The following is a 12013-nucleotide window of genomic DNA, read 5'->3' as shown; positions in this document are numbered from 1 at the left end:
ACAGGGAGGTTTTAAACAAAGCATATTTATTGTCTCAGAGTTTCTGAGGATCTTGAACTCAGGCAAGGCTTAGCTCTGTCCTCTGCATCAGGGTATCTCACTAGACAGCAATGAAGTGTTCATCTGGGGCTGCAGTCTCGTCAGAAGGCTCTATTAGAGAAGGATCTGCTTCTAAGTTCACTCATGTGGCTCTTGGCAGAATTCAGTTCCTCAAACACCTCTAGAGTGAGGTCTGCAGTTCTTTGTTGGTGACTGGTCAGAGGATACGTTCATTTCCTTGCCATGTGAGCGTCACCAGCCAGTGTCATCAGGAAAAGCACTCAAGAAGAGCCAGAGAGTACAAGCAAGATGGAAATCACAATCATGTATAATCTGATCTTAGAAGTGACATTTCACCACTTGTATTTTATTCTATTGATTAGATGCAAGTCACCGGGTTCATCCCACACTCAAGTGGAGGAGATTTTGCAAGAATGTGAATGCCAGGTGGATGGGATTGTTGGAAGCCTTGTCAGAAGCAGCCTTCCACAATCTGCCCTCTGGCCCACAATGATTTGTGTTTCTCCCCATGTGAAATGCATTCACTTTCTTTCAAGATTGCCAAAAGTCATTTCATTACAGCATCAGCTCAAAGTCTAGAATTCAATCATCAAAATCAGTTTCATGTGTGAAGGAGGCGCCTCAGGGGTACTTCCTGTGTATAGCTTTCCTCCATGTTTAGATACGTAAAAGTTAAGAGATAAGGTAGTTTCTCACACATATTCAACATATAATGGTGGGATGGCCATTAGATAACAGGTGTAGGCACACCTGTTCCAAAAAGAGAGCACTGGAGGCACGAAGGAGTTGCTGCTCTAAAGCGATTCTTAAATCCAGCCAGGCAAAGGTTGGGATTTCCTGGCCTGAGGGAGTATTTGTCGAGTTTCTCCACAGTAAAATTACTATTATCCTTTCTCATTTGCATACTGTACTCTTTGTAAGGAGGCGTCTACATGCAGCCTACACTGAAGGAGTGAGGAGTTGTGCTCCACCTCCTTGACGACAGAGCATTTGCATACATTTTTTTTTTATTATACTTTAAGTTCTAGGGTACATGTGCACAATGTGCAGGTCTGTTACATATGTATACATTTTTAACATTCTCCCCCACGGGAGACCTATCTCTTCTCACCCATTCATTTATTTATTATTTAACTATAAAGCATGGGTTTATGAATATTTGTATGATATTTTGGGTTATAATTCAATACTAGTCTTATTTATTTTTGCTCACATTATGCCAGCTTTGGCGACTGGATGATCTTCAGTGGCTCTGTGCACCTTTGGTCACACCCCCATTAGTGTGTGTGTGTGTGTGTGCGTGCGTGCATGCGCATGTGCTTGGAATACTTCCTTTACGGCACTACAAGGTGCTTCAGACCCATCTTGTATATTTCCTGCCACTAGAATCAGCCACTTCTCCAAGGAGCCCTGGTTATTTTTATTAGACAATAGTATTAGAAACGAATGTCTGGGCATGACTTGTGCTCATGGCTACTGTGCTACTGTTTCAGAGTCCTCTAGCTAACAGAGAATGGTAACATGTTTGTATATACTAACACAGGTCATACACAAGTATCTATAAATATTTCTATATTTAACTGTGTATGTCTATATTAGGCCAAATATTAATTCATACTAATGTCTCCAACTCGAATACATTACCACACGAATCATTCCAGCCTTCTTCTCTTACTTGTCTGTAAATTCCCACTCCAACAGTGGTAAATCTGGCTCCTACCTTCCACCAACGGTTCAATTCGTTGTTCAGTTCTACTCTATATGTACAGTGGTATCAGAATGTTTAACTTGTAGCCAGTGAGAAACAGTGTTATTAACTAGAATGCAGTGGCAGTTGCTGGGTAAAGTTTCTTTTGACTCTGTCTTACAGACTCATTTCCAAAGTTGCTTATGTCAGCACCTTTTCCCCTCCCTCTTCAGTGAGATTGTGTCACGCATTTTTAATAAAGTTGGTTTTGTCATATTCTGCATGCCATTCTAGGATTCACTGACCTCCTAAATACTATTTTAAATGTACATACATTAATATTTACTTTTTGTTCTCAGTGTAATGTATCCACATTGTGTCATACAAAACAGTTTCACCACCCTAAAAGTTCTGAGCTTCACCTATTCACTCCCCAACCCCTGAAAATGGTGATTTTTATTATCTCTGTTTTTGTCACTTTCAGATTGTCATATAATGGAAATCATACAGTATGCAGTCTTTTTGGATGGACTTCCTTCAATTAACAACATGCATTTAAGATCCATCCATCTCTTTTTTGGCTTAATAGCTTATTTCCTTTTATTACTAAACAATATTTCATTCTATGGCTATACCACAGTTTCCTTATCCATTCACATATTGTAGAACATCTTGGTTACTTCTAGTTTTTAGTGATTATGAATCAGTCTTCTGTAAACTTTTCAATGTAGATTTTTTTTGTGTGGATGTGAAGTTTCAACTCCTTTGGGTAGATACCTAGGAAAGTGATTGCTGGATCATACGGTGAGAGTATGTTTAGCTTTTTAAGGAACCACTAAACTGCCTTCCAAAGTTGACTGTGCCATTTCACGTTCCCATAAGCAATCAGTGAGAGTTCCTATTGCTCTGCTTCCTCTCCAGTTGTTGGTATCTCCAGTTTGTTTTTGTATTTTCACCTTTCTAATTAGTGTATAATAGTACCTCATTGCTGTTTTTTGTTTATTTGTTAGTTTGTTTTGAGATGGAGTTTTGCTCTTTTTGCTTAGACTGGAGTACAGTGGTGTAATCTCAGCTCACTGCAACCTCTGCCTCCTGGGTTCAAGAGATTCTCCTGCCTCAGCCTCCTGAGTAGCTGGGACTACAGGCATGCACCACCATGCCTTGCTAATTTTTTGTATTTTTAATAGAGACAGGATTTCACCGTGTTAGCCAGACTGGTCTCAAATTCCTGAACTCATGTGATCCATCTGCCTTGGCCTCCCAAAGTGCTGGAATTACAGGCGTGAACCACCGGGCCCCGCCTCATTGCCGTTTTGATTGGAAAATCCCCAGTCACCAATGATGTTCAGCAACTCTTCTGATGTTTATTTACCATGTGTATATCTGCTTTGCAGAGGTGTCTGTGCAGATATTTTGTCAATTTTATATTTGGGTTGTTTTCTTATTGTTGAGTTTTAAGAGTTGTTTATTAAATATATATTTTGGGTACAAGTAATTAAGCAAATTTGTATTTTGCAAATATTTTCTGGTCTGTCGCTTGTCTTTCAATTCTTCCCCTTGCTTTTTTAAAAAAATTAGCAAATTGTGTATATTTATGGGTTAAAATGTGATGTTTTGACATATATATATAGTAGAAAGATTTAATCAAGCTAATTAACACATTCATCATCACATTAACATTTTGTGTGTGTGTGTTGAGAATGTTAAAAATTTATTCTTTTAGTGATTTTGAAATATGCAACGTGTTACTCTCAGGTGTGGTCACCATGCAGTGCAATAGATCACTAAAATTTATTTCTCCAGTCTAAGGGAGACCTGGTACCCTTTGATCCATATCTTCTCCTTTCCCATTTCCCTCCTTCATTTTCAGCCCCAGTAACTACTTTCTTCTCTGTTTCCATGAGATCAATGTCTTTTAGATTCCACATATAAATGAGATTATATAATATTTGTCTTTTGGTGCCTGGCTTATTTCACTTAGCATAATGTTCTCAAGCTCCATCCATGATTCTTTTAAAAGTATCTTTCACAGAGTAGATGTTTTTAATTTTAAAATATTGTACAACGTATGCATTTTTTCTTTCATGGATCATGATTTTGCTGTTCTAGCAAAAACTTTATCGCAAAACCCTGGTTTGTCTCTTATGTTTACATCTAGAAGTTTTATCATTTTGAATTTTATGATTAGGGCCCTGATACATTTTCAGTTAATTTTTATGAAAGGTGTAAGGTTTGCATCTGGTTTTGTTTTGTTTTTTTTTTTTTTTTTTTTTTGCTACATGTATGTCCAATTGTTCCAGCCCCGTTTTTGAAAAGACTCTTTTTTTTCATTGACTTGCCTTTGTTCCTTTGTTAAAGACCAGCAGACTCTGCATAGATTTATTTCTATGTTTTATGTTTCATTGACCTATCTACCTATTCTTTTAAATATATCTGTCTTGATTATTGTAGCTTTATAGTGAGTCTTGAAATTAGGTAATAAAAGTCCTCAACTTTGCTCTTCTTCAGTAGTGTATTGGTTATTCTAGGCCAATTGTAGGAAGGTCTTTGGCCTTCCCTTATATTTTAGCTTCTGTTTGTTGATATCTACAAAAGGGGTTGCAGGGATTTTGATTGGGATTCCAGTAAATCTGTAGACAAAGTCTGGGATAATTGACATCTATGTGTTATCAAGTGTCCCAATCCATGAACATGGACGATGATTCTCGTTATTTAGCTTTACTTTGATTTCTTTCATCTGAGTTTTGTAGTTTTCGGCACATAGCTCCTGTTCACATGTTTCCATATGTACGCCTAATTATTTTATTTTTGGTAATATCGTAAGTGGTATTATGTTATTAATTTCACATCCTAAAGCTTCTTTCTGGTGTACAGAAAAATAATAGACATTTCCATATTGTGGTAGGGTTAATTACAGCCCCTCAAAAGAAACTCACTAATCCTTGGAATCTGTTGCTATGTTATCTTCTATGACAAAAGGGACTTTCCCAATATAATTACATTAAGAATCTTGAGATAGCGAGATTATTTGGGGGTATCTGGGTGTACCCAATGTAATTACAAGGGTCTACATAAAAGGAAGACAAGAGAGCAAAATCAGAGCTGCTGATGTCATAAAGCTATGCTGATCATTTATGATGAAGAGAGGGGCCATGAGCCAAGGAAAACAGATGGCCTCTAGATGTTGGCAAAAGCAGTGGGAAGGGACCTTGCTGACCCTGGCTTTGGTTCAGGTAGACTGTATTTGGGCTTCTGACTTCTGTAAGTATAACAATGAATTTATTCTGTTTTAAAACACTAATCCTATGGTAGTTTACTATAGCAACAATTCAAGAATTTTAGAAAGTACATAGTAACATACAAATTATGCAAACATATAATAATACAAAATGTATATATGATACTATACATAACAATACAAATATATATATATTTATATATATAGACAGAGAGAGTGTGTGTATCCTATAACTTTGTTATGCTACTTCTATATATATATAGTACTGGTACAAATTATACATATAGTAACAATATAAATTATGTATTTATATAAGCCTATATATATACACGATTGTGTATCCTTTAACTTTGCTACACTACAAATTATTTTCAGAACACCCATTTCGTTGACTTTCTCAAAGTAGAATCTTTGCAATTTTCTTGATAGACAATCATGTCATCTTCCCAAAAAAAGAGAGTTTTTATTCTTCCTTCCAATCTGTTATATATTTCTTCTTTTTCTTGTTTTATTGCACAAGCTAGAAATTCCTGTATGATCTTGAGTAGGAGTGGTGAGAAGAACCACCTTGTCTTGCTCTCTGTCTTAAAGAGAAAGCATCCAGTGTTTCACCATTAGCTGTGATGTTAGCTGTAGGTTTTTGTAGATGTTCTTTACCAAGTTACGGAAGTCCCCCTATGTTCCTAATTTTCTGAAAGTTTTTATCATTAATGGGTGCTGTTTTTTATCAAATGCTTTCTCCACATCAATTGGTATGATGATACATTTTGTCTCCTCTAATTTGGTGATATAGTGTATTATTGATTCTCTTTTTTTGAGGCTGAGTTTCGCTGTGTTGCCCAGGTTGGAGTGCAGTAGCAGGATCTCAGTTCACTGCAACCTCCACCTCCCAAGCTCAAGCGATTCTCCTGCCTCAGCCTCCCAAGTAGCTGGGACTACAGGCACATGCCACCATGCCCCGATAATTTTTGTATCTTTTAAGTAGAGACAGGGTTTCACCGTGTTGGGCAGGCTGGTATCCAACTCCTGACCTTGTGATCTGCCTGCCTCAGCCTCCCAAAGTGCTAGGATTACAGGCATGAGCCACCGTGCCTGGCCACTGTTTTCTTTTTGGAAGTTTATTAGTTACTGTTCAATGTCTTTAATACAAGTACACTTCTCAAGATAATCTATTTCTTCTTGTATGAGTTTGTCTGTTTCAAGGAATTGTTACATTTCATCTAAGCCGGGGTCCTCAACCCACAGGCCGTGGACAGGTACCAATCCATGGCCTTTTAGGAACCAGACCACAGAGCAGTGTGTGCGTGAACATTACCACCTGAGCACCTCCTCCTGTTAAATTCTCATAGAAGCGCAAACCCTACTGTGAACTGCCTGCATGCAAGGGATCTAGGTTGCACGCTCCTGATGAGAGCCTAACCAATGCCTGATGATCTGAGGTGGAAGAGTTTCATCCCGAAACCTTCCTGCCATGGCACTCTCCCATGCAGGGAAAATTATCTTCCACAAAACCAGTCCCTAGTGACAAAAATGTTGGGAAGTACTGATCTAAGCCATCAAATTTATGGGCAGGCAGAGTTGGTCCTGGTATTCTTGTGTATTTCTTTTTATGTCCATAGGATCAGTAGTTATGACCCTGTTTTCATTTCTGATATTGTCAATTTGCAGTACTTTCGTTTTTTTCTTGGCTAGCTTAACTAAAGGTTTATCAATCAATTTTATTAATTTTTTAAAAAACAGCATTTAATTTGTTTGATTTTCTCCTTTTTTCCTGTTTTAAATATTATCCATTTCTGCTCTTTTTAAAAAATTTTTTTCTTCCATAACTTCAGACTATTGACTTTGGATCTTTCTTCTTATACATTCAGTAACACTATTAATTTGTCTAAGCACTGCTTTCATTGCATCCTACAAATTTTGATAAATTTCATTTTCATTTTTCTTTATTTCAAAATAGTTTATATTTCTCTTGAGCCTATTTATTTAGATCATGTGATATTTAGAATTGTGTTATTTAATCTCTTCTGTAGGTTAAATGATTGTCCCCTTGAAATCTCATGTTTAAATTTGATCCCAGTGTTGGAGATGGGGCTTCATGGGAGGTGTTTGGGTCTTGGAGGTGGATCTCTCATGAATAGAGTAATGCCTTCCCTTGGTGGGGGGATGAGTACATTTTCACTCCATTGGTTCCCACGAAAGCTTGTTGTTAAACAGAGCCTGACCCCTCCCTCTTCTCTCTCTTGCCTCCTCTCTCACCATGTGACCTCTGAACATTCTGGCTGCACTTCACCTTCCGCCGTGAGTAGAAGCTTCCTGAAGGGCTCCAGGAAGATGGTGGTGCCACGTGTCTCGTATAGCCTGCAGAACCGTGAGCCAAATAAACCTCTTTTCTTTATAAATTATCCAGACCCATGTATTCCTTTATAGCTACACTAAACCAATTGAGACAATCTCCAGATATTTGGGATTGTCTAGCTACTTTTCTGTTCCTGATTTCTAGTTTAATTCCACTGTGACCAGAGAACATATTTCCTATAATTTTTATTGTTCTACATTTGTTCCTCTGTGTTTTATGGCCCAGAATGTGAGCTATCTTGCTTTATGTTCTACAGAAGCTTGGGAAGAACATATGTTATGCTGTTTGTACGTAGTATTCTATTATGTAAATGTCAATTACATCATATTGATTGCTGGTGTTCCTCAAGTCAACTGTATTCACTGATTTTCTCCCTGCTTGAGCTATGAATTACTGAAAAAGAAATTTGAAGTCTCCAACTGTAATGGTCAATTTGTATATTTCTCCCTTCAGTTCCTTCAGCTTTTGCATGATTTTTAGGTGTTTTTGCTCTGTTGTTAGGTGAATAAATGTTTAAGATTGTTGTCTTTTTTGAGAATTGACCCCTTTATCATTATGTAATACACTTCTTTTTCTCTTATAATTTTTCTTGTTCTGCTATCTTCTTTGTTCACAACTAATAAAGTTCAACTCATTTTTAAAAATTAGTGTTAACAAGATTTATATTTCTTAAAACCTTTACTTTTGACCTATGTCTTTATATTTATAATGAGTTTCTTGTAGATTAAATGTAGTTGGATTTTTTTTTTTTTTTTTTACCGCTATGAACACCTTTGTCTTTATATTTGCTTCTTTTTATTTTTTAAATTTTAAATGATTATTGATATTGTTAGGTTAATATCCACCATATTTAAACTGTTTTCTATTTGCTATATTTGTTCTTTGTTTTTTACTTTTCCTACTTTTCTGCTTTTTCTGATTTTAATAGGACATTTTGCACAATTTTATCTTCATTTTTAGCATATTAATTATACATATTTTAAAAATACTTTAAGACTGGGCACAGTGGCTCATGCCTGTAATCCCAGCACTTTGGGAGGCCAAGGCAGGTGGATCACCTGAGGTCAGGAGTCAAGGCCAGCCTGGCCAACATGGTGAAACCCTGTCTCTATAAAAACACAAAAGTTAGCCAGGCATGATGGCAGGTGCCTGTAATCCCAGCTACATGGGAGGCTGAGGCAGGAGAATCACTTGAACCCAGGAGGAGGAGCTTGCAGTGAGCCATGATTGCATCACTGCACTCCAGCCTGGGTGACAAAGCGAGAGTCCATCTCAAAAAATAAAAAATAATTAACAATACAAATATTTTATTGTGGAAAACAGTGTGGCGATTCCTCAAGGATCTAGAACTAGAAATACCATTTGACCCAGCCATGCCATTACTGGGGATATACCCAAAGGATTATAAGTCATGCTGCTATAAAGACACATGCACACGTATGTTTATTGTGGCACTATTCACAATAGCAAAGACTTGGAATCAACCCAAATGTCCATCAGTGATAGACTGGATTAAGAAAATGTGGCACATATACACCATGGAATACTATGCAGCCATAAAAAAGGATGAGTTCGTGTCCTTTGTAGGGACATGGATGCAGCTGGAAACCATCATTCTCAGCAAAGTATCACAAGAACAGAAAACCAAATACCGCATGTTCTCACTCATAGGTGGGAATTGAACAATGAGATCACTTGGACACAGGAAGGGAAGCATCACACACCGAGTCCTATTGTGGGGAGGGGGGAGGGGGGGAGGGATAGCATTAGGAGATATACCTAATGTAAATGACAAGTTAATGGGTGCAGCACACCAACATGGCACATGTATACATATGTAACAAACCTGCACATTGTGCACATGTACCCTCAAACTTAAAGTATAACAACAACAAAAAAAGAATAAAAATATTTTAATGGTAGCCCTAGTTTCCAACATACATTTTAAGTAATCTAACTCCACCTTTAAATGACACTATGCCACCGTGATTGCTGTCATTAACTTCACTAATCATATGATACCATCATCCTATTATTACTTTAAATAGTTATTTTCAGATCAATTAAGAATAAGAAAAGAAAAAAAGATTTTCTTTTACTTTTATCTATTCCTTCTTTGACACTCTTCCTTTGTTACACAGATCTGAGTTTCTGACCTTTATCAACTTCTTTTTCCCTGAGGAACTTCTTTTAATTATTTTTTACAGGAAAGGTCTGATGGTAATTATTTCCCTCAGCATTTGTCTGAGGAAGTCTTTATTTCTCAAGTTTGTATTTTTTTTTCTTTATTTTAGCACTTAAATATTTCACTCCAGTCTTCTCGCTTCCATATTTCCGATGGGAAGTCTAATTTAATTCTTGTCCTGTTTTGCTGTAAGTCAGGTTACTTTTTCTCTGACTCCTTTGAAGATTTTCTTTTTGTCTTTGGTTTTCTGAAGTTTGTATATGATTATTTTGGTATTTCTCCTGTTTACTGTTCTCTGTACTTCTTGACTTGTGATTTGCTGCAGTTAATTTGGGAAAATCCTCTGACAGTGTTACTTCAAATATTTCTTTAGTTTCTTGTTCTTGTTCTTCTCCTTCTGGTATTCCAAATGGATGTATATTATACTTTTGAAATTATTTCTGTTGACCTATCTTCAAGCTTACTCATTCTTTCCTCAAACTTGTTCTGTTGATGAACCTATTGAAGTCATTCTTTGTGTCAGTGATTTTTATTATTTCTAGCATTTCCGTTTGATTTTTTCCTAGAGTTGCCATCTCTTTCTTACATTACCCATCTATTTTTGCATATTGACTATTTTCTCCATTAGAGTCTTTAAAATCTAAAACATAGTTATTTTAAATTCTCTATCTGATAATTTCCAAATTTATGTCAAATCTGAGTCTGGTTCTGATGCTTGCTTTGTCTTTCTGACTTATTTTTTCTTACCTTTTTCATACCTTAAAAATCTCCATTAAAACTCATACAAAATGTATTGAATAGTAATCAGTGAGGCAAACAGGCCTTTAGTGTGTATTTTTTGTTGTTATTATTAATCTGGCTGAGAATCAAGCTATATTTAATGTTTGCTGTAGATGTAGGTAACGGTGGCTTCAAATTCCTCTACTATCCTTACTTTGTCTCCACTCTTGAATTTCAGCATCCTTATATACTCCTCCAAAGAGAGTATGTGTTTTCTGGTTCTTTTAGGTGTAATCCACAGTTGTTATATTGCAGCTCTGTTAGTGTGGTGAGAAGGTTGGCATAGGGGAAGTATGCTATAATCTTATGATTACACCTCAGTCTTTTAGGGGGCCTATGTCCCTTACAAGCATTTCTTAGCTTTGCTTCTCCCCTTACAAGGAACAGGAATGGTATTGGTGTCCAGAGTGTGAAAAGTGACTTTCCCTCAAGTGGGATAAGTCTCTAATAACGGTTTTATCCCTTACTGGAGGGTAGGTCTTTGTTATGGAGAACATTCTGGGTATATTTCACAACTTTTCTTCCATGTCCCCTACAGGACCATGATGACATTTTTCTCAGCTCTTTACTGTGAGAGCTTGGTGGGGCTTCTGGAGGTAAAATCCACAAGTGTGTGGGATGCTAAGAATGTGACCCCAGGAGTTTATCACTGTCACACGACTCCACACTCGGGCTCTGGAAAATCATCAGCATTACCACTGAAGTGTTACCAAGAGTTTGTTTCTAGTAGTTTCTGTGTCAGGTAAACAAATCTCAGCTGTGACTCCCCTAATTCATCTATCTTTGCAGATTTCTGAGTGGCTGTTTGCTGTAAGAATTTCATTCTCGTTTGGGTACACGAATTGTCACTGATTTTCAGTTCACTCAGGTTCTTCTTGTGGTAAGAGTAGAAGCAATGACTTTTAAGTTCTTTACACATTGGAATTAAAGCCAGATGTCTCTTAATGTATATATATATATTTTTTTGACCTTAAGCTCTCCTGTTTTATTCTTCCCTCACTTTATGGCTCTTCTATCACACTATAAACAGCAAGAGAAAAACAGTGTCTTCCTCACTGCCTGGAAATCTCCTTAGCCACGTAGCCAAGTCTATTAGGTATATCTTCTGTCTTCAGCATAACTGCAGACCACCTTATCACTAGGCTTTTGCCATATCATAATAGACATCTCTCTTCCGATGAGATCACGGGGAGCTATCTCAGAAGCAGCCTACTATAACTCTCATCACGATTTCACATGATTAATACGAAGGCCAGAAAATTCAGCATCTTGTGGCCAGCTTTACTAATAAATCATATTTCTGACAGTAAAATCTGTAGCTTACAGATATGATTGTATTCATTAGGATCCGTTTTTGGTCCTGGATAAGCAAGGCCACAGAATAGATGACACAGCATTAAGCTTGAAGAAACAAAGTACAAGGGAGGTGAGGGGTCCTCAACGTTTCTTCTTTCCTCCATTGCTGCATATTCCCAGACTCTCTCCCACATCTCGCTCTCCTTCTGGACACCTGTGAGTTCTGTCCATGCTTCTCCGCAATGTAGCTGTTGCTTTCAACATCCCCAAGCATCTTTGCTGTGGCTCTTAAGCTGAAACAAACACAGACCACCCCAAGCCTCATCTGATAGAGGAATCCTCAAAGCCGAAATCTGGACAAGTCTATATTTCCAACTTCCTTTCCTAACAGGAATAAGGAAATCAGTATAT

Source organism: Theropithecus gelada, chromosome 3, assembly GCF_003255815.1.
Source record: "Theropithecus gelada isolate Dixy chromosome 3, Tgel_1.0, whole genome shotgun sequence".
Lineage (NCBI taxonomy): Eukaryota > Metazoa > Chordata > Mammalia > Primates > Cercopithecidae > Theropithecus > Theropithecus gelada.
The sequence above is the reverse complement of the archived record's forward strand: the minus strand, read 5'-3'. Positions refer to the sequence as shown.